The 24,049-nt window shown below is 37.2% G+C and overlaps 1 long non-coding RNA gene across 13 annotated transcripts in view; it reads right to left on the bottom strand.

The window, feature by feature from the left end:
* Positions 1–1,572: 1,572 nt before the first annotated feature.
* Positions 1,573–24,049, bottom strand: part of LOC116216748 (uncharacterized) — a 161,857-nt gene continuing 139,380 nt past the window's right edge. For 11 of the 13 annotated variants that reach the window (XR_014883876.1, XR_014883870.1, XR_014883866.1 and 8 more), the window contains 2 exons: positions 22,300–22,349; positions 1,573–17,621 (listed from right to left, as the gene is read on the bottom strand). This is a non-coding gene — a long non-coding RNA (uncharacterized LOC116216748). The remainder of the gene's footprint in view (positions 17,622–22,299; positions 22,350–24,049) is intronic. The other 2 variants (XR_014883867.1, XR_004160126.2) reach the window with 2 other exon arrangements.

Raw genomic sequence — 24,049 nt, 5'->3', positions numbered from 1 at the left:
GATTTCAGGAGATCCTCAGGCATTTCTCAAGAGGATGTGTTATCTTGCTTAGTTGGTCATTTAGCTCATCTGTCATGCCAGTGAATGTACAAAACAGACATTATTTCCTTAACCACCACCCAAATCTTCTCTCTTTTGATAAGAAACAATGCAAAGAGGAAGCTGAGTTCTCTTCCTCCTCATCTGTGTCCAGCAAGATTGGATGCAGTTAATCTCACAGTGCTTGCAGCAAAAAGAGCTGCAGCCTTTTCCATTAGCATCTAGGAAGCCAGGCTCTGAAGCAGAATAGCTTGCATGTAACCTGAGGAAACTATTTGCTGATAGGAGTTAGAAAAAAGTGTTTATAGATTACAGAATCCAACTCTACTCTAAGGTATAGTATAGATAATAGAGAGGTTTTAGTGGATAAAAACAAAGGTGTCTGATATAGTCTGAATTATATTTAATACAGAAAGAATATCTCCAGTAATAGAATTTAAAATGCAAAAAGGAAAATGAGTAATGTTAGTATTTGGTAACTGTGCTTTGATTCCAATTTTAGTGATTTTCCAATTATTGGCCCAACACAGGTGTGCATATAAATTGCCATGGGGCTCCTAAGGTGTGTGAATATTGTCAAAGATGGCATTCTGGCCTTTGCCTGGTGCTTCTGTATGGTTCCTGGTTGGAACAGCAAAAAATAGCAGGCTGCCTAGCACCATGCTGTGACCAACACCTCTGCAGAGAAAGCTGCTTCCAGCACAGAGGTATGCTGTCCATTCAGGTGCTTTCCCATGAAATCCTTCAGATGGGAGGCTTAAAGTAATAAGCCCTTAAAGGGATCAGATGGTGCTCTGGTGGGGGAGTTGCTTTTGTGTTCTCTTCTTTCTCTGAGAAAAGGATCGGCAAAACATCTGCTGTAGGATATGAGGCAGATAGAACACGAGGTTTCTGATAGGCCTTGAGAATGGGATAGAAAGGAATCCTAGAAAAATGTGTAATTGGTATTAGCATGCTGCTTGAAAGTATTTCTGTAAACGACCAAAGATGCTTCAGCCATCATCATTATTACACACAAAAATATAACAAGATTTAGCTTACTCTAAACTAAGAAACTCAAACTTCCAGGACATACAGTAGCCTGAGAAACCATAAGTCTTCTTCATTATGTAGTTATTGACAGTTAGGTTTAACAATAGAGTGAAATAAGACAGCATGTGATCATATAATCAAAGGCAGTACTATAGTATATACATACAAACATGGGATAGCAGTACTGGTATCTCCTACTGCACTATGCAGCTTATCTTCTAGGTTGGATTTAGTGTAGCATTTTACATTAAGCAATTCCATCTTTACACACTGCAGTCCTTTAACTCACAAAACTTGTTATAGCCCTCACACTGTCAGCTGTGGACACCTCAGCTATGGAGCAGCTTTGCAACTGTAATGTAGTTTTACACATTTTTCCCTCCAACAAAACAAGCAAAGAAGCCTAATAGAGTAGGCAAGCAAATGAATCCCCAAGGAATATTCCTACACAGTTATATACACTTAACTAATGACTGGAAAGAAAATGCTGAAAGAATGGTATCTTAGATATACAGTCAAAATTTAATTGTAGATTAGATTACAAAAGCAATGCTTCAGTTCTGCAGCAAGTCCTGGGTCTCACTGTTACCTACTTGCACTGATGTTTGATTGCTCACCCTTAAAAGTTCCAGGAAATGTAGATGAGAAAGAATACATCAAGGCTTTATTGAAAGTTTTGTGACAGTACTCACTGACATCTGGGATTATTTCCAGTAACAACTGCCCTGAGGAAACAGCACAATCAGCAGCTATGAAGTCCAAAAATTAGAAATTATTTTGGCATAGAAATTAGTAATCCTGAGGAAAGAAGCCAACTGAAGAGCATTTTATACATCTGGCATCTGGTGAATAGCAGTTCTGTATGGCATGGAATGATACTGTGGGCAAATATTTCAAACACTCTGGAAACAAGTGGCTTAAATTCAAGCCTTCTGAGGACTGTGTCGATAACAATATGGAAAAAAACTAAATTATGAGGCTCCTGGGAAAATTGTGAACCACAAAAGAGGCATCACTAGAAAAAAAAGAACTGAATAGAACTAAGTACTATTTTCCAAAACTCCAGTGTGGAAATAAACTAAGAATGTGTCCATCTTAGTGAAGACAAGAACTAACATTGTTAATACAATGTTAGCTTGTGACAAGCAGAAAAAAAAGATATTTTTAATTTGCTAGAAATATGAAAACCTGTCAGTTCAAAACACTGTTATTTTCAGTACAAGTGAAAAACATGGAATTGAGAATCACGATATTAAAGGGACTCTGAATACTGCTTTAATGTAGGGCTTTGTCTTGTGTGAGATGGCAGAAGGCTGTGAATAAACTCATGTTCTTTAAATCCTAATGAGATTAAGGCAGCAACATGATACAATTTGATTAATCTTTTCAGTAAGAACTTGAATGCATTTGGTTTTCACTGCTGCAAAAGAATCACTCTTTTCTAAGTGTGTTTCTTTTTCATTTTGATGGAGTATCCAATATAACATGATGTGGATCTGTTTAAAGACAATTGTGTTTGATTATTTTCCTCTTTGTTTATTATATTCTACTGTTACTTTAAATAAAAGTATTTTTGCAATGCTGATGAGGACAGATTCAACAGCTCTAATTAACAAACTCTAGACATGGGTGAATCTAAATGTATACAAATACAAAAGAAGCCTTGAGCCGGATCTGAGCATGATGAGCAAATTATTCTAAGAACCATTACTTAAGTATCATCAGCAATGCCAAACAGCAAAGAACAAATTGTAAATTGAAAACATGACCTTACGTTTTCCTTCATTGCAGGCACTGAAAATTTAGAGAGCCTGACCGGCTATTAATTTTGAGCTTCTAAATCTCTGCTGGAGAACCTTTGACCTGGGGCACTGGACACAGTCTGCAATTTCCTTTTGTAAATCCTGTTGTCACAGATTTTTTGGTTTCTTTTTTCCCTTCTGAAAGGATAGAGCACAGCCCTGCTGATAAAGTCTTAAGGTTACTGGTGAATGGCAGCTGGACATGAGCCAGCAATGTGCCCACATAGCCAAGAAAGCCAACCATATTCTGGGCTGCATCAAGAGAAACATGGCCAGCAGGGCAAGGGACGTGATCCTGTTCCTCTAGTCTGCATTGATGAGATCTCACCTGGAGTACTGTGTCCAGATGTGGAGTCTTCAGTACAGGAGCATGTCCAGAAGAGGGCCACAAAAATGATCCAAGAGATGGAACATCTCTCCTACGAGAACAGACTGAGAAAGCTGGGACTGCTCAGTCTAGAAAAGAGAAGGCTCCAGAGAGACCTAAAGGGGACCTACAAGAAAGGAGGAGACAGACACTTTAGCAGGGTCTGAAGTGATAGAATAAGGGGAAATAGTTTCAAACTTAAAGGGGGAGAGTTATACTGGATATAAGGAAAAAATATTTTACAATGAGGGTGGTGAGGCATTGGAACAGAGATGTGATGAAAGTCACCCGTCCCTGGAGATATTCAGTGTCAGGCTGGACCAGGCTCTGAGCAACCTGATCTAGCTCTAGGTGTCTCTGCAGAACAGTGGAACTAGATGACCTTTAAAGGTCTCTTCCAACTCTAAGGATTCTATGGTTCTATGAAATGAGTCTGCAGGGCAATTGTAGCCTATGGCTCTCTACCCTCCTGCCTTCCAGTTATTTCTTCAGCTCAGCCTCTGATTTAGCTGCCTTTTAAGAAAACTACCAATCAGTCATGTTTTGTTGGGTGAACTTCTAGGTGAAACTTCTACCACCTTCAGCAGCAGATACAGAACACCAGCACCTGAACACTGTCTTGAATTTTGCTACTAAACAGGTTTTAAAGACCTGTTCCTTCTGCTGAGAAAAAGAGGTGATATTTCTCTTCTGACATACTATATGTAGTCATCAACTTCACATATACAAGACGCAAAAGTCAAAATAGAAGGCAAGTGGGAGGGACACTGTCTTCTTCAGTCAGTCTCCAAATCTGCAGCTTCTTTACAAGCTCAAGAGCTTCCTGAAGATGCTACCTTTGAAATTGCAAGCATGTACTAATGGCAAAGAAATATTTTTACTTTGGAATGCTGGACTGTGAAAGCCAGGAGTGAGGCTTAGCTACTACTTTATCATTGTCAAAGCTAGCCTGCACCAACAGTCACTGTGGTCGCTGGTGAAGTTCAGAGCCTGTTTGTGCCTAACAAAGAGAAACTCCTTCAGCTGTTGCTTGTGTTTCTCGCCACTAGAACCCTCCGCAGTACAGAGGCCCGGTTCCTCTCCCCGAGCACCCCGACAAGCTCCCTCTGCTGGGGACTGTGTGCTTCGTGAGGGAGAAATGCAGAGCTCGTTTTGTAAACAGCCCTCCTCCAGCTCCGAGGGATTCCTTGCTCATCTCTTGACAGAGCTAGAGATCGGGAATAGATGCAACCCCTCCTAGTTTAGCCAGAATTAGCGAGAACGAACAGCATTTGTTTCTATACTTCTTTAAAGCTGTGGCTAAAAAAATAAAAATATGCAAACAAAACAAAAACACATACTTGGCTTGGTTCTTTTTACTTTGTTTAAAATGTATATTTCAGTGGATGCATAGTGAGCTGAAGAATTAGTTTTATCAGTCATTGCTACCACTGAATTCTGGTATACTTCAGCAAAACATATTTTGGTGTTGGCATTTAATGTGGCACCCTCTGCAGATTTTTCACAGATCTGTTTTTAAAAATAAATAAATAAATAAATAAAAGTAAAAATAGAAACCTCAGCTGTGGTTTGATAACCAGCTTCCTCATAAACCTAAGGAGGATGCTGAAGTCTGCTGACACTGATAAAGGCAGAGCTCACCCTGAGCACTGTCTTCTCATGGCAGGGCACAGCCCCCAAAGAATGCCATTACCCATCTCCCTAAACTTCCCAGAACTGTTAGCTTAGGGTTTTTTATACTTTTTTTGGGGGATTTCTTCTTGGTGTTTAGTTGTGCTCAACGATAGGAGAAAAAAAAAAAGCAGCGATACTGTCCAACTGCCTGCAGTGCCAGGTTAATAGTCTTGTCCTTCCTTATCCCTTTCCACTAACAGGAAAACAAATAGTTTACTGGCTACTAGCTCCCACATATATGAACTTTCCCAGCTGTCTCCTGCTCCTGGGCTTAGCAGGATGATTTCCCTGAATAAGAGTCCAATAGCTGTTATTCTATATCCAGGTCAGAAGATGTTATTTGAGTGCCAGGTAATGCCTCCCATTCTCCAGCTGGGTACCAACAATTATCTCTGTCTTTCAGGGACCTTTTCTTTGGGAACGGAAAGATTACTTCTAAATACCCTTTACTGCACCCTTTCCTTTCACACTATGCACACAACGTGCATTTGCCTGGATGTGTTTTAGACCAAAGTAATATAGTAATGTTTTAAGGCTTACTCTCCTATCCATTTTTTTGTCTAATTATACATCTAATTTACTGTTACTGGCAGCATGAATATTCTGGCATATCAGCTTTGAAGTTCTGAGTGATATTTCTGCCATTTCTTGACATTTAGTCCTCAGAGATGTTCAACTGCTTGATAAACAAGAAGTTACTATATTTGTTAATCAGATAAAATGACGGAAATCCAACCATGACTGAAAAATCATGTTTTCGTTCTAATACCAGTTTCTCAGTGATACAGCCAAAAAGAGAAATATAGATCTGAAACAACACCCGTTATTTCTGAAGATGACAAAGTCTTCAGTGCAATTTCTCCTCCCACTACATCTTTCTGTACTCTTGTGGCTTTTTAAATCCATAGACTCACACGCCCACACTGAGCATCAAAATGAATCATTTTCCTCCACAACTTCCCCCATGTCTACCAAGATATTTTTTTTAGATATCTTTTAAAATTGAATAGCCAACGAGTGTTAGTAGTCATGTGCCTGTAGATTTAGAGAGACAGTCAAGGAAACACGCCACCAAAATGCCACCAATGACATAAGTTCATGTAAAGACAGTGTGGTATATGTTATGCTTATCAGACCATCAGCTCTCTTTCCGAGGGAGGTTCCCTCCTGAGAGCCTCTGATAACTTCCATGCAAAGCAATCCCACTGAGGTAACAGGCATGTATGACTGTAGTTTGGCTCAGATTGCTGAAATGTCAGGGAACAGGGAAACACCCATTTCACCCCACAGCTGATCTCAAGCATCTCAACTCAAGTATTCTAGTAGTACTGCCTAATATCAGGAAAACACATGTTAGACTACTACAAACTGTGTGAGCTCCATTCCAAACTGCAAAAAAGAAAGGAATCCAAAGAAAAATAGTTAAAGAAAATCATGTCACAACACAACACAAATTTTAACCGATGATGAAATAATGTTTCCTAGGATCACAGCTGAATACATCAGTCTAAATAGTATGCTGCTTACTAAACATAATGTACATTTCTGCTTTTCAATAGTAGGAAGTAGTCAAAAAAAAAAAAAAACAACAAAAATCAAACAATCTAGGAGGACATAAAACATCTGTCATATTAACCATTTAACTATGGAAATACTTTTTCACATCAGTTTTAAAAATCAATAGGGATATGTGGGCGTGTATATTATGCCTCTTATTCTCTAAAATCTACAGTGTAGCTTGCTCTTAAATTTCTATAATTAAGAAACAAAGCTGAGGTTGACTGTGGACAAGCTAGCACACTGTGGACAAGCTAATACCCCATTTTTCTCTCTTTTCTTGTAAAAGTAGTGCAAGTTTTTGCTAAGAGGAGCTGTGAGTTTGTGTTAAACAATGAAGACTAAAGAAAAAAAGACAGCTACATATGTATATGCATGGACAAGATGAATTAGTTGTCTCAAGTGAAGTGCACTGAAAACACTGCACCATCATCTGTCTCTCCTAGATAATGGAAGTGAAGCACTTGGGATAACTAATAAAGCAGGTGAAGTGCTAGCCTCAGTGACTACTGAGGAATGCTATTAATAGTGAAATGTGAACTATGCTAGGAGCTAACACATTATTTCCCTCTCAGTATTCAATCAGGAGAGATCAGGTGAGGAATATGAAGGGAGCCATTTAAAATTGAAAGAGATTTTATAGAGGTTTGTCTTCATGTTGTTTAGACTTAGAAAATACATAGACATTGCTGAAGATTTGACTTATATGGTGCTTACTATTACTGAACTGGACTACCACAATCTGCTGTAGATAGTTCATCATTTATCTTTGTTTAAGGCTGCAGAGATTTTACCTTGAGGATGGTAAGGAAATGGGTAAACATCTGCCAGCTGGTTTTCAAATGAAGAATTTGTGGCAGGAAGATAATGGTCTGTAAATACAAATTATAGCTTTTCCCCATTCTTTTTTTTTTTTTTTTTCTTCACTTTCACTTTGCAAGAAACAATTTTCTCATTCTTTATAAGCCTTTTGATTAAATAAGTAAAATAATTATTTAATACAGCTTGAATAGCCTACAGCCAATAGAGGCATATGATACCAGAAAATTTGTCATGTTTTTGCCAGCTGTAAACACTGCAGTGAAGCAGAGCTCTTCCTCCCATCATCATCTGTCTGAGCACGCAGTGCTTTCCCCAATGCAGCTAAACATATCAAAACCACAACAGACAGGTTTCACTGGAACAAATAATAATCCTAAAGCAATTCATTATGCTTTTTAATCTTTCACATGACAACCATGCTATTGGCTTTTATCTGAGCTATTTAAATAAAGCACCCAATAAGAGCTAGGAAACAATATATGTCACTAAAGACCATATGTGTACACAGAATAAAAAATCTGGTATGAAGCATTATAGCTATGTGGGCATTCTATAAGGAACTTCTAGTTTTCTCTTTGCTCAGGTTGAGAACCCTCTTCAGCATAACTGCAGACAGGCTTTCAGGTAGGTGGGAGTGCATACCTGCAGTGGAGTCTTGACAGTAGTGAAGTTGGGGCCTTCTTTTTTTCTATAAAACAGGTGTTAGGGAGATAGAAGTACAAGCTCCTACACGGTGATCTGCTTGCAATTTTTATGAGTGAAAAGACGACTCATTCTTCCCCATTCTTCCACATTTGTCTGGTGACGTGACAGCTAAAAAACCTCGGAGGGATCATTTTCTCTCTCATTCTGTCAGTGATGTACTGCGTTGTTTATGTGCTGGAAGCAGGACTGAAATGTAACCTATTTCTTATGTGGTAGCAATTGCCAGGCAAAATTTTTCTGGTAACCAAAAATCGGGACTGAATTAGAAAATAGAGGCATTTTGATGCTGTTTCTGATTCATCCAAAAGCCTGGCACAGCCCTTAACTGAGAAAGTAATAGCAGCTGTTTGAGGAGCCCATGATGACAAACGAAAAGGTTTTTTTTTAAAAAAAAAACTTTCTGAAGCTATTGCTAAAAATGAGAGAAATGAGTATTAATACTTTTATACTATGTGCATTAAACACAAACATTTTTAAGTTACTGAGGAGATACAAGAGCACAGTAGTCGGCTTATGGCAGCCTGAATTACAAAATCATCACAAGTGAAAGTTTTGCCTGTCTGTAGCAACATAACAGTATTTCATGCAAAAATTCTCACACCAGAACTTTGTGGATGTTTCCTTCCATGTTACAAAACAAAATGACAGAACTGTCTCAGTCACAGAATGATTCCAGGAAGCTCATCTGAATCCACTCTGTAGTGCGAACACCATTTCCACAGGAAGACTGGTGTTTTATCAGTAGCAAACAAAACAAATTTTACACATATACAACATCAGAAACAGCTGTGCACCTCCCACAGTGTGGATGTTTTTTAGGCAACCTGTAGATTCCTGCAGTACTTGCTCTGGGCACTTGTGCAGGACTGGGCTGTTTTATGGTTAGAAATATGAGACTAGAAATATATGAGGTTAAAAATAGATGAGGTAATGATCCTATTTGGTGAGAATCTAATAGAATCTCCCAAGCTATCAAGGAGTGAGGAGTATAAGGTGGGTATTTGGTGGACATTATGGAGCAGTTAGCAGAAAGGATGGAGATCTGCTCTTTCTGAAAGTTGTCCTCAGCTGAGAAAGAGGATAGAGAAGAACAGGGGTGCAAAAATATGGATTTACAGTCTAGCTACATAAATGCTCTTCGAAGCTTGGGAGATGCCATCAGCAGTACATAGCTCCTGTAATGAGTACTCTTGTTCTAACATGTCATACAGTTCCCATTACAGCCCAATAAACTACATTTGAATACGAAAAACCCTTTGCTCTTATGACTTAAAGCTGGATTTCACACTGAACAAGTTTCTTGCTATAGAAAGGAGTCTTTGTTCTATGTAATAGAAATGATAGATTTTACGGAGGAGTAGTAGCTGTGATTATATCATTTCAAATGACAGTTGAATCTGCAACAAGAGTAACATATATATCTAAAACATGGACATTATGCAAATCATCATCACATGCAAGCATCACATGCAAGCTTTTTTTCAAAGTAGAAAAAATGTTTCCTCATATACAGTGGGTTATGTGTCTATTCTACTGCAACAGTGTGAAGAATGTTGTCACATGTCTTGTGATGTCACCTCCTCTTACCGGTGGAGGCTGTAATTTACATATTTCATCCACAAGCTATCTTCATTTCAACAGATGTCTTCTCACAACAGAAATTTTGGAAAGAAAAGACAATCATTTTAGCCACAAGATATGAATCACATTGCCGTAGCATGAAAACCAAGGTTTAAAAATGCTGCACACTCAGAAATAACAAATAGAGAACAAAGATAGCAGTCTATCATGATAGAACAAAGATAGTTGTCTATAATGATATTTATAATTCTTGAGAATTTCTACAGGAAATTTTGTTTGCTCTGTGAAAAAAATAAACTTTATAGTTTACTTCTGAATGAGGCTGCTTAAATTCTTCTTCTAAAAGAGTCTTGAACTAGTTATTATCATTTTGCTGCAGATAGTTCTAGTTTATATTTCATTTCAAACTATTTCTCATTGACTTTAAAATCTGAGACATTACTTGCTCTTTGATGTTAAAACTGAATTATTTGGAATTGAGATTACTTAAGAAAAGTCAATTTCCATATTCTAAGCAAGTATTTCTTTGAATGCTTCCATTATTTTTGCCATATCGTTTTTTTTAAATTCTTGTTCTTTTCTCTTTGAAGCACTACAGTTTCATCATTCCAGGATTGAGGAAACACAGCAGCTTCCAGTCTGACAGTTTGATACCCTTAAATTTAAAAATAAATAAATAAAATATATCTGGGTTTATATAGTTTTGTACAATACACGCAATTTATGCAGTATAAAATAATGGAGCCAATGGCACACTAAATTTCTACTATCAAGGCTTAGGCAAAGTGAAAAAGTGATACATTCTGCTGCCCTTCCTTTGGACAAAACCTCTACATCAAAAGTACCTTGGAGGGTTTTGTGTATGGGATCTCCTCCACAGTAGTTTAAGCCCTTACTCAAACATTTCTCAGGATCGTTTGGAAAGCATAATTAGAAAGAACTAAACCAGTATCATTTACTGTCGCTCTTGAATGGTGCTACTGTCATTGACTACCTACAACAAGAAGATGGCATCACATTTTGTCACATAAATCTGTAGTTCTGAATAAAAATGCTTGTTTAAGCAAGAGAGACCACACACAGCTGGTCAAACAGTTGGCTTCGGTCATTCCTGCAGGAAAGGATGAACATGAAATTTCCCAGATTTGGCTTTTTCTGTGCTTCTGGAGGTAAATTCCAGCATCCCAGAATTCTGATTTTATGCCATTTATTTTTTTCTTTAGGTAGATACTCTCCAGTGATGAGAGTCTATAGATTTTTCCCTGCTGAGCCTCACTAATGATTCTGCTGTAGGACAGGGCCCAGACATAGGTTAGAAACAAAGAGATGTCCATAGAGAAGTGAAGGAGAGTGTTAACAAGAGCCTATTTAATTCCTGGATGCATTCAAGGCTGGGTTGGATGCAGCCCTGGGAATCCTGATCTGGTGGATGGCAATCCTTCCCCTACAGAGAGATTGGAACTAGATGGTCTTTAAGCTAAGAGATTCCATGATTCTTTGAAAAAGGTCAATCAGCATGCAGAGAATGCATTGAGGAGTTATTTTCATTTTGAAATGCTGTTTTTGAAAACTGGGTCTGTATTATTGGAGACATCAAGCTAATGGCTGCCTCAATAATACTTTTTCCAATCACAGGGTCTGATGTCAAAATCTTTTAGAAAATCTAGAAGAAATTCATGACTGTTCTTCATGGAGGCCCGACAGTTTCAAATATCAGCATGAAAGTCACTAAATCCCAGCCCATGAAAACTTTCATTTCAGAAATTCTTATTTGCAAGAATATACAGTTCTTTTTTATCTGAGATGTCTTTGCTTTTAAATAAGGTTTGTGGTATCCTAGCTTCTAGTTTTGCAAATTGTTGTGGGACGAAAGTAACCTTGTAGAGAATTCTCTAATCCAGGACATCTATCTATACTCTGGCACAATACAGCACAGCATTATGTGCTGGAGAGCTGCTGGTCAGACAATGTCATACTGTGACGTGCTGCTGTGCAGATGAGGTACTGCAGATGAGTTGTTGGCTTACTGCACCTCATCTCAGTAATTCTTCACCATCTCTGCACTTACACGTGCTGAACACTTCCTTTCTCTCTTTGCTCACACCCTCATCCTGCTGTCCTCCAACACACACTACTTTTTCTGAATACTAGTAGTAGGTACTCAACACTAGCACTTTGTGATTTCTTCATATAGTCTTTGCTGTAGCTGAGACATAGATATGATAAGGTGCACGCCCACAAGCTTCTGCACGTTTGCGTTCATGAAGGAGCTGCAGCCCTGACCCACTTGTGGGTTGTCGCTTCACCTCCTACAGACATCCGAAGTGTAACAAGTGTCTGAACATCCTCCAGGCATCAGTTTGAAGGCTAGAAAAGACAGGTCAGTCCACGGCAGATAGAAAAGTAATAGAATTAAAAATCTCAAACAAACAGACAAAAAAAACCTTCAAGAGTTGATGAATAAATGCGTTGTTATCCTTCAGCAGAGATGCACCAAAATAAAATTCATTCACTATATGAGAACTATTAGGAAGAGCTATTATGGATATATAGTATGGTCAACAGAAGTTCTGTAATTTTGGCCTGAGAAATGCAAGGTGGTTTGTTAGAATAAAGAATATAAATGTTTACCCTTCTTTCACCAGCTCCACAAATCTGAACTATCTGGCCTTCAACAATTAGGAATGATATAATAAACACATACACATTTAACAAAATGCTAATTCAAATTAAAAGCATGAAGTTAATACTCATATCTTCCATTGCTCTTATGCACTGTAGGGCAGAAACTAAGCAAATAAACAGAACTGAATATAACAGACTTCTGCCTTCAGCTAAAGTTGAGATTATTAATGCATGCAGACAGGTCAAATACTGTTGTAGTTTCACATCAGTTTCTTCTGTTTTACTTCCATATTTTTGAGAGCTTCCCTTAGGTAAGGAACACATCTGTTTGCATCTGAAAACAATAGATACGCTCAGGCTGGAATGTGGAGGAGGTTTCTCATCAGAAAACAAGCACAGCACTCTCCTGGCAGGCTTGCCAGAGGGCACAACATAACTAAGAGTATGAACTGCTCCACTTACCATCTCTATACAAACACAATTTTTCTCTCCAGACATGGCCTTGATGATACCAGGAAAATGTATATGAAGCTAACATTGCAATATCTCTGTTTAATTCCTGACAGTGGAATAACCTATCCATCAAACTAACAAAAACAGGTTACTTCGAGTGTAGGTTATTACAGTTATTTCCAGTTCAGATTATTACACACATAATAATAATAATAATAACAATAATAATTTTAAAATGTGCCATATGCCAGCAATAAACTTATGCCTGAACAGGGCAAAATGCTATCCAGTCTACAGACAGAAAGAGATTTTGTCCTTATTTTTGAAATGAAATCAGTATTTAATCTTAAATTACAACAATTATTCATGCAATTAACGATGCAGTCTATTGAAAATGTAATTAGATCCACATTGACATGTAAAAATACCATTTGGCCAGGCTTTAAAGATTCAGTCATGAACAGGTTTCATGTACACTACTAGTACAAGATCAGTGTAGAGATAGTGACTTGGCAGGGATATTTCCTTCAAGCTATGGAGAGAAGAAAAAAAGACATTTTTAGTGTAGTCACTAGATTACCATATTTCATGATTAATAAAGAGTCATGAGTCACTTTCTTGGAATAGAATGAAAGGAGCTGCAGGACACAGTATTTGAAGACACAGAATTTGGGAAATTCTGTGATATTTGGATTGTATTTCTTGATAATTCAGGTATATGAATTCAAAGAACTTTGGGGAGCGATTAATGGTTTCTTTCAGTAAAAATTAACCACAGAAGTAAGTGATGCAGCAATCTGACAGTCAAAATGAAGCATCACTAGGTAGTACAAGTAACTAATAATATAGTTTTGAAGTAAAAGCAAACTATAGATTTCTAGCAAGTGTTTTATATAAAAAAATATAGAGTACTTGTAGCAATATAAAGCCCAAAGGAACTAGATTTTCTCCTAGTTTATTTAGTGAAACGTTAATGGTTTAGCAGGTGATACTTGGGAAAAAGAATCTCTACTTTATAAAAATGTATGTTTTTATATATATATATGTTTTTATAACAGTTGTTTGATGCTTTAGATAGCATAGTTGTTAAGAAACCAAAATGATGGAAATTATAGTTGTTAAGAAACCAACAATGATGGAAATTATTCTGTCTAATTCAAATGCTTATTTTAGATATAGGTTCTGCAAAATGTTGGGGCTTACGTATAGGACAAAACATTCAATTCTCTTTATTTTGAAATGACCAGTACTACTCATTTCCTATGGTGGTATCAATCTCCATCAGCTTAACTCTGTACTTGAGCATATCCAATTTCTTGGGTTTTTCTGCAAGACTTTGATGAAGCAGGTTTCCACCATGAGAATCCTGAAAAGAGCATCAAAGTCTATCACTCTCCAAGACAGGCACTGTGAGTAAATGTTCTGAAATTCTGAAAAATTGGAAAAAAATCTGAACATTCTGAAATGTTTTAAGTGAATTGTCATGAAACACTGAAGTTTAGCATGGCATATTCTAGATTTGGCGGTCTCTGAAGTGCATAAATCAAGTTAAAGTTTTCAGATTCTCTTTTGGGCAAGATTCTGCTTTACCTTATTATGAAATTCTTTATATAATCACATCTGATAAGAAAGAAAGGGTGATAATTTGTCATCAGAGTCTCCAGAATTATGAGAAGCAAGATATTGCATGCACATAGGGAGATCTGTGCACATAGTACTGAAAAAAAGCCTCACATTGGGATGTTTGTCTTGACACGAAATATGACTTAGAACAATTAATTTATCAGTAATGTATTTAATACAATATGGTAAAGAAAGAGTTTGTATTGTCCATTAAAAGGGAATATTTCCACTGGAAGAAGAAAAATAGGAAGATGTTTTGATCTGATTTAGACTAAGAACCTAAAATAGCTATCACATCTTTACACTCTGGCAAAACATAAATAATTAATCCTTATCTTTAAGAGAATTTTTTATGAATATATATATATATATATAAATAAGCTATTATATAAATATATCCTTCCTAAATTGTGAAAATTTGAATCATTTGTCCTCAGTGAGATAAATACTTTTAGAAATCTGAAATATGCAAATTGTCGTCAATAGCTCTACGTCCAGGTGAAGGCTGGTCATGAATGCTGTCCCCCAGGTATCTCTCAATATCTCAGTCTCTCAGTGTTCTTCAATATCTTTCTCAATGACACAGACAGTAGGATTGAGTGCTCTGTCAGCAAGTTGGCAGATGACAACAAGCTGAGTAGTGCAGCTGATAAAATAGAAGGAAAGAATGCCATCCAGAGGGACCTAGACAGGCACGAAAAGTAGGCCTATGTCAACCTAATGAGGTGCCATAAGATCAAGTGCAAGGTCCCAAGCATGTACAGACTGGAAGAAGAACTTGTCGAAGGCAGCCCTGTGGAGAAGGACAAAGGGGTCCTGGCAGACAAAGAGCTGGACAAAGCCAGCAGTGCATATACAGAGCCTGAAAGGCCAATTGTATCCTGGGCTGCATCAAAAGAGGAATAGCCAGCTGCAAGAAGGAGGTGAGTATGTTTCCCACGTGCTCTGCCCTCGTGAGGCTTTGTATGGGATATTGTGTCCACACCCAAGGACCCCAGCAAAAGAAGGATGCAGAGCTGTTGCAGCAAGTCCATAGAATCCCACATTGTGATTCTATAAAAGAAAAAATAAAAAAGAAAGAAATACTGCTTTACTGAGCCAATTAGAAAGTTTGAAGTTGGAGCAGACACATCTGTATTTTTGTCTTTTGATGGAATTTCAACCCAAAGTGTGGAAATAACTGAAGCCAGATTACTCCTGCAGGTGAAGTAAATAGATCTGACATGAGCAACAAAAATAGACAAAGCAAATTACTTTCAAGTGTATATTCTTTTTTATCTAAAATAAGCAGTCCACCTACTTCTTTGTTGTTTTATGCACAATTCTCCCCTTGAAGAGAAGTTTTCCTCCCTGAAGTTTAAATACAAAGAATGAAAACTGATTACAAAAGACAACAAGTTTTACAAATGTACGTAAAGGGCACGTTCACAATGCCTTGGGGGAAAATGAAAAAATAAGAGTAAATTTTTTCTAGATGTTCCTAAATTGTCATGGGTTTTTCGGCAAGAGGTGAAGGCTTTAATTTAATTTGCTGAACTCCCAACAAACTTCTCTCACTTAACAAAATCTTCCCAGTTCCCCTGTTTTCTTTCACATCTTAGAAGGAAAGTTGAGGTATAATTTGTTAGATAGGTAAAGAGAAAATTCATGAAGCAGTTACGATTACACTAAGTAAACCTGTCTAAGACTTTCACTGACTTCCTGATAAAACCAAGAATGTTCCCAGTAACAATTAAGTGCATGCCATGGCCAGATTCAGCTGCTGCTCCCCTTTTTTGTGCTCTTTGTTCCACTCCAGTCAGTGAAGGTAATTTAATTCATATTGAAGTAACTCAGATTCAAGCATGGCCTAAATAAATGTGCTTATTCTGTCTCACAGAATTGAAGGAAATTCCATTCCTTCTTTTTGTTGTTGTTGTTGTTCTGTCATTTGTTTTAGCAACATCTGCACAGTACAGTCAATAGGTAACTTCTCATAGATAATCTCCACCTCTTCCCCCTCTCCCACCTCCTCTTCCAGCCACTTCTCCATCTCCATTTTTAAAGGCTTACTACAGTACTGCAGTTAACAGTAAGTATAGTTCAGGGGCTATATTTACAGTACGAGACTAATCCTTTATAACTGCTTAACTGATAGGTACTGTGGCAGGTTTGTAAAATGTAATTGATTCAGACATCTGGGTTGATACATAACTTTTCAAAACACAAGCACTTTTCAAAAAGCATTGGCCAAACATTTTTCCTACTTTCCTCAGTGAATAGTGTTAAAAAGTGAACATAAGGCAGATGAACCATGCTTTTTTTTTTTGCTACACGAGTGATAAGAAACAGTCCTCTTCCCCAAATAAATTCAGTTTACTGTCATCAAGCATCTAAAATTGAAAGTAAATACTAATAAATACAATGTAACATTGACAAAATTACACCACGTTGTTTTGTTTATGTCACAGGTTAAAGGCTCTTCTGCAAAGGTCTGCTTTGCTTCTGCTATTGTGCAGTACTTTAACATGCATGTCTAATTACACTGTGTGCATGATTTTAATTTGGTCATTAACTAGACAAAATAAAACAGCCTCAAAATGAAGGTTTAAATATAGCCTGATAAACATATGATACTATGGATTCAGATAGAAAATCTTAGCTTGAAAGTTTGCATGTTGCTCTAATAGGAAAGTAGAAAGATGAAGGAAACTCATCTTGCATACAAGTTTCTCTGTCATCAAAGTATAGCTCTCAATTTTAAGATATGTTATGACACTGTTTGATTGTGCCTGAGGGCTACCAAAGAGTGAAGCACTTCACTCTGTCTAGCACCTATACAAATACACATATAGACTTCCTGTAAAGTTTACAGGACACAGAGGAAGGGAGGACTCAAAGTAGAGTTAGAGGAACTAGCAAAAAAAATTGTTTGTGCTGTGTGAAAGCTGCACTTTCATGGTAGTTTCTGAATTGATTAGAAAAAGCTAAATTAAATGTGGGTGGGGGGAAATAAAAAGAGTTTTGAAAAGTGTTAAAGTGAAAAGGATAGAAAAGGAAGTGTGAAATGAAAATAAGGATAAAACATAAAGGTGAAGAGCCAGTCATTCATTACAGGAGAAACTGTAACCAAATCTGGAAACATTACCTGAATGGAAGAAAGTCCCCAGTTTGGTTCTTATGGATATACATGAAAGTTGGACACTCTGCTAGACATTTGTCTGCTTTTCTAAAATTCCAAGAACAGAGAGGAAAAGAACCTTGTAACCAAATCTCAGTGGCACCGGAGCTGGGCCCTCTTCTGCACTGGGTTCTCCCTGGTGATGCTGGGCATGGAGGCCGTGCTCATCTTCCACGGTGCCCTGAGAGGTGCCAGGTAGAAAGAACGAGAAAACAAAAAAAAACAAACCTGAATTAAAACACACAGCAGATGTGTGTAACTATAAATAAACTTAGAGAGTAAAGATATCTCAAAGCTTGGGTAAAATAAATTCTTTTACACTACACACAAAAAACCTCTCTTTTGTTTTCTCAAACAATTTTGTTACGCTATTCTTTCAAGACAGAAGGATTTTCTAAATGCAATAATTCAATAAGAAATAGATAAAACACAGAAAACAAGTTAACACCTTGTGTACCGTTGTCTGAAAATTCCTGCAATGAGATGATCACATACATCATTACATGTTGCTGACTCATTGCTGATACAAGAGAAAATAATTTCCCTTCAGGGACATTAATAGCTTATCTGTTCTCTCTCATCTGCAAACTGAAACAATAATAACTTTGAAATCATAGCGAATGATCTCCACCTGTGACACTGATGAAATACTGAAGAGAATCTGTCCAGGTGAAACTGTAGAGGTGCAACTGTAAAATAAAAAATCTGTCTGGAAAAGTCGGTATATGGCTTTGTTTGAAGAGAATAAACATAAGGACAATGTTCAGTTAGTTTGTGTACTGGAAAATAAAGAACACTAAGATGGAAAGATATGCTGTAGCCAAGAAGAAAAAATTAGATGTCTTCTGTCTGAGTTTGGCATCTACAAGAAACAAGAAGTTCCTTTTCTGAGTAAGTTTCTCTTCTTAATAACTTCCTAATCTCCCAAGGTATCATTTTTTATTTTGCTCCTTAATTGAGGAAGTAGAAGCAAAAAAATTAGAACAATATATTGCAAAATATCACAACAGAAAGATACTATTTTAGAGACGGATTAGTCTGTAAAAGCAGAAACTGTACTTCTGAAATTTAAGTGTCTGGATAAGCACTTACTATATTTAACAATATGTAAATGCTGAATACAAATGTTTGGGTTTAGCCACCAAATCTTACAAAATTTTTCTTACAATTGCTCCAGAGTAAGTGAAACTTCACTTTGGCACAGACTGGGACTGTCCAATACTCCTAAGTAGTTCTGAACTATACTGGAGTGGTGAGGCAGACAGTGCCAACCACTCCCGCCAGCTCTGGGCACCTTCAGCAAAACTTGTTAGGTTGAAAGCCAGCTCCTAACTCAGGATCTCATTTCAGTTCCGTCTTAACACTGCTTTAGCTTCCTTGTCCCAGGAAGGGAAGTGTCTCAGTATAGCTGCTTACATTCCCTGTACAGTCTGTGAATGGAGACCCAAGAAGGAAGACCCAATCCACATATGCCAGTTTTTTTCTATCTCTTTGAGCATACAGACAATTTTAAAGAACCCCAGTTAATTTTTGATAGATAACTAAAGACATAAAAATAAATTTCAGGCATGTCAACCAGTACATCGGCCATCTTGCCTAGCTTTCTTCTGAGAATGAATACGTAAAGAAAACAGCACGAGCACAGCCTGTTTCTTTAGTAAGTGAATAAATGCTAATAAATTATTAGAGAAGTTTTGCTGAAGGGGAAAAGAGAAGGGCAGAACATGTTTTCCAAAATAGCACTCTCAAATACGTTTTACATTAATACATTTAAAAAGAAAAAGTCTGGGGAATAGAATCAGAGCATATGAACTCCAGTTTCTTCCTCTCATCCTTCCTCAATATCGAGGACCCTAACTGATTTCCTCTGATTTTCCACAAGCACTTCTGGTCCAGCTTAAAAGGAAAAAATGGAAAGACGAAGAAATTTTGCTAGGGCCTGATAGTTTGGACAGCCTTCAAAGGTGTGAGGTCAGTCCTTCATAGGTACATTAAGGCCTGGAACCCATGTCACTTATTCAGTGATACTGTTACAACACTAGATTACTGTATAAGCTGTAGCCCAGATGCCAAAATGACAATTTTAGCTGTAGGTTGAATGTATCTACCTTTTCAGGGTGATAGATAGCATTTGAATTCAGCTTCCTATCCATCCAATACTGGATCATGTTTGTGCCTAGGAAGCAGGTGTCTACATACTGGTAAGAGGCATGTCTTCATACACACATGCAAAAAAATCACAGTTTTATGCCCATATAATTTTAATCTTTTGAAAAATTAGCTGTAAAAGTCATTGGAAGTAGCTGGTGTATGTTGCTCTCTGAAATGTAAATGTATCCTAAAATATTTATTCAATTTAGACAAGGTTAGATCTATCTTCTAATAGATAGATTTAGCATTAAACAGCTAATAGATCTTAAATACATGGGGAAAAATAGTACTTACAGTACTGTTACAGAATAGAAGACTGGAGTCTGCAGCATAAACAGACATTCTACATTTTTATTAATCCAGCTCTGTGAAGATTTAGATGCCTATAACACATGGAGGAGTTATCTGCTACTGGGAGAACTAATCCCAGTAGTTCAAGAAAAGTAACAGATGAAACTGCAGTGGTGTAATTTCTAGGACAGCTGAAGCTCCATAGTGTACAAAAATGCTACACCGAGTGGCTAGTGGTATATATCAGGAATCAGCAAAAATTTAGCCAACTGACCAAAGTCAAGCTTTCATACTCAGCCTTTGAGTCAACATAACTTCACCCTTACCCACTAATTTCAGGCACAGTTGTGTGCGGCTTTACCAATGGGGTATTTTGGGCTTCAGTTTTCCTTATGGTTATTGAGGTTGATAATGACTCTGTACATACATAACGAACCTATATATTTATATGTAAATACACACACACTAAGTAGATAGCCTCACTGCTCTCTTTAGCAACCTGTTATTTCCTGCTTTCAGTCGTGGCACTGTCTAAATTTGAGGGAGTTTCTAGCTGCTCACATTAGAATATGCTATCATTTTATATTGATTGATTATAGAAATCTATATTTTTTCCAAAGTAAAAGACAGTAATCCATTTTTCTGTATGGTATGCTGTACAGCATGTGCTTGCAGGGTGTGAGCTCCTGTAAGCTTAGCGAGTGAAATCCAGACCTCTCTGAACTGTACTGAACTCAGTGATTCTGCTGCTGGCCACTAAGAGTTCATACTTTTACCTTCATTTACTGTTTTGTCTTTTTCCTACAAAGAACAAGGGCATCCTTTAATGCTGAATGATTTTAGCTGAAAGAAGTAAAAAATGTATTTAAAATTCCTGTTTTCAAAGCATTAGGAGATCTACTGATAATCTGACTACTAACACACACTTGTGAACTCTGTTAAGTGTTCATCTTCATTGATCATATTAAAACCAGTATACTTTTAGAATCTGGAAACAAAAGCTAAAAATCAGCAAAAATCTAATAATGATTCATTGATGACTCAGTGTGTCATTTATCTCCCATTTGTTACCAAGAGAACTTGACACCCACTTCCTACCACAACATCACTACAACCAAAACAGCGTTAGCCACAATATTGCTTTGCTGCTATGACTGCTATTTTCTTGTGAAAATAACTGGGTAAAACAGGTTTTCTTGACATCGTCATTAAGTTCTACAGTTTTGAGTTATCAGGGGCCAGCTAGAAATCACATCAGAAAATGACAACATGATCTGCAGTTTCCAATCTGTCTTCTGCAAAACTTTTAAATTGGTTCTGCTAAGTGACTTGAACTATACCACACTCTGCACCTTCATTTGTGTAAGGTGGTTGATGGGCTTTCACCAAACCTTCTGACTGAAGTTATTTTTGAAGTCTTTACTGAATTTTCTTGACTGCTGAAACCACTAGAACAAGAAATAGCTCAGTAGTAGAAGTACTTGGAAGTAATATTCTGGTTTGTAAAAAATGTTCTGAGTTTTGGGGTTTTTTTTCTGTCTGTTCTGTTTTGTATTTTTTTTCTAAATGTCATTTACATTCCAACTAGATTAAATCAATGAACTGTAAACTTCTCTTATTCACTGCTAGTGAGACCACCTTTCTTGTCAACAAAAAAAAATCACAAAATTGTAAGGGTTGCGAGGGACCTCTCGAGATCACCTAGTCCAACCCCCTGCTATAGTGGGTTCCCTACAGTATTTTACTGTAAGGGAAAACATCCAGGTGGTTTTTAGTAACTCCAGAGAAGCAGGCCCCATAACTTCTCTGGGCAGCTTGTTCCAGAGCTCTATCACTCTCAATGTAAAGATGTTTTTTCTCATGTTCTTATGAAACTTTCTGTGTTCCAGTTTGTGCTCATAACCCCTGGTTCTGTCACTGGGCATCCCATCCTATAGATAATAGTAGGCACTGATAAGATCCCTTCTCAGTTTTCTCCAGGCTGAACAGTCCCAGGTCTCACAGCCTTTCCTCATAAGGGAGATGCACTAGGTCCATATTGATCTTTGTGGACATCCACTGGACTTTCACTAGAAGTTCCCCATCTTTCTTGATCTGAGGATCCCAGAATTGGACACAGAACTCCAGATGTGGCCTTACCAGGGTAGAGCTATTCATGCTCTTTTTAATGCACCCTGGGATACCACGGCCCTTCTTGGCCACAAGGGCACACCACAGATTTATCTGCTCCAAAGACAGGGATCTGAAGTGGCATCAAAAATAATTTAATCGATATGTTTTAGGCTCTGACAACCATCTCCAAAGAAAACATTTTGCTAAAACTTTCTGGCTTGGTATGTTGAAGATATTTCATACTGGTCCTATACATGTTGAATTTTATAAGTTATTCTGAAGTCATGCATACACTTTAGATTTACCTGTAGAATCACTTAGTGATCTCCTTTGTCTTGTCCAGACAGGTCTGTCTCTGTAAAAGAATAAGACTGATGAAAAGTAGCTTCTTAATAAACAATGACAAAAACAATCATTTTACAAACTATGTTTTTGTTAGTAATTGCCTTACATAGTATTGCTTTAATGTATGACTTACGTTTTAGAGCTCCTGTTCTCACTGTTGGCTAAGGTTTGCAAATTACTAGATAGACTTGTATGACAATTCTTTGTTACACAGAAAATGTGTCTTGAAATCTCTTTCTGTGTCAGCACAGAGTGATCTCATTGAAATCATATGAGAAGGAGCTACTCAGAAAACTCAGCACTCTACTTGGAAGAACTTTTACTGTAAACTTGGTGTTTGAGAATTCTGTACTAGAAATTTATACTGTTTCAATTCACAGTGAGATAAGAAAGTCTTTGTGGGAGAAAAAAAAAAAAAAAAGAGAAATGTAATTTAAATTTCTGTCTTCCAAGAGGAGAGTAAAACCTACTCTCCAGGCTAATCTATGCACAGTGACATGCTCTCACTGGAAATTCTACTTGCTCTCAGCCTCCTTGCCAAATCAAAACTCTTTTAGTTTCTGTGTAGTTTTTTGTTGTTTGTTTGTTCCTTTTTCTTTTTAAGGGAAGAAGTTTTAGCAAACCAGATGCAAGCCTAAATATGGTGGCTTTGGTCCAGTGAAATACTTACTCCTTAACTCTAGGTAATGACTTCACTCTCCCTGTTCCAAACATTTGAGACTACGTAGAGTGCTCCTTTAACACTGGTGCCATAATAAGACAGGAACGTAATGATAATGCACTTACAGACAACCAACTTGTTATGATTCAAAACAACCATGAATAACATGCTTCAGGAATTCATTACTGTTACACTGTATTGGTTTAAATTGCCAAAAAAATGAGAAAATTACTGGAAATATTTCTCAAACTTTTTATTTATACTTTTGCCTCATTCACTAAAAATTAAAAATCACGGGTATTTATAAGAGCAAATTGCATTTCAACAAGAAACAGTACACATCTGTAACTTTGAAGTATATGAAAATATAAATATGAGGGCCATATGAAGGCCTGGGATGTACATTTGTCTTATATAACTGTCAATAATTTTCCTATAATCTTATATCCATATGCCTATATGTGCATATACAAATAAATACACAGTGAGATATTTCCACAAAAGGCTTCACTGCCTACTTTTGGATTTAGCACTTCTTATCTGAAAATAAGAAAATGCTTATTTCCTCTCTTTTTTGAAGTCTAAGTCCACTTGATATAAAAGGAATGATCAGGAATAATAATAAACAATAATAGATACATAGATAATACAGAAGAATAAATAGACTAGATAGGTATTTCCAAAGTGGGAAAAAAAGTTACAGGAAGGTCAAGTCATATCAATTTCTGGCCTCTGGTGCCAAAAAAAAGTTACTTTTATTAACTCTGTGTAGCTAGACAGGTAAGGGCCAATGTCTGAAGCTGGAGTCATCTTCCAAGGTGCTGAGATAGAACATTTTTCCTCACAACTCATGTGTTTATCTCCAAAACTATGTACACTAACATGCTCCTTTAATTGATCAGGAAACCAAGGAAAAGAGAAGTTATGTGCCCAATCCCAGAGTAGATTAAGAACCACCATTATGGAAACCAGTGGCTTTCATCCAGGTTTTGGCTGATATGTTTAGGACTTTGGGTCTCTGCTACACAGGTACTGACAACCAGTGAAGA

This window comes from Meleagris gallopavo, chromosome 6 (genome assembly GCF_905368555.1).
Source record: "Meleagris gallopavo chromosome 6, MGAL_WU_HG_1.1, whole genome shotgun sequence".
Classification (NCBI taxonomy): Eukaryota; Metazoa; Chordata; class Aves; order Galliformes; family Phasianidae; genus Meleagris; species Meleagris gallopavo.
Note: the sequence above shows the minus strand (reverse complement) of the source record. Positions and strands in the feature narration are given on the sequence as shown.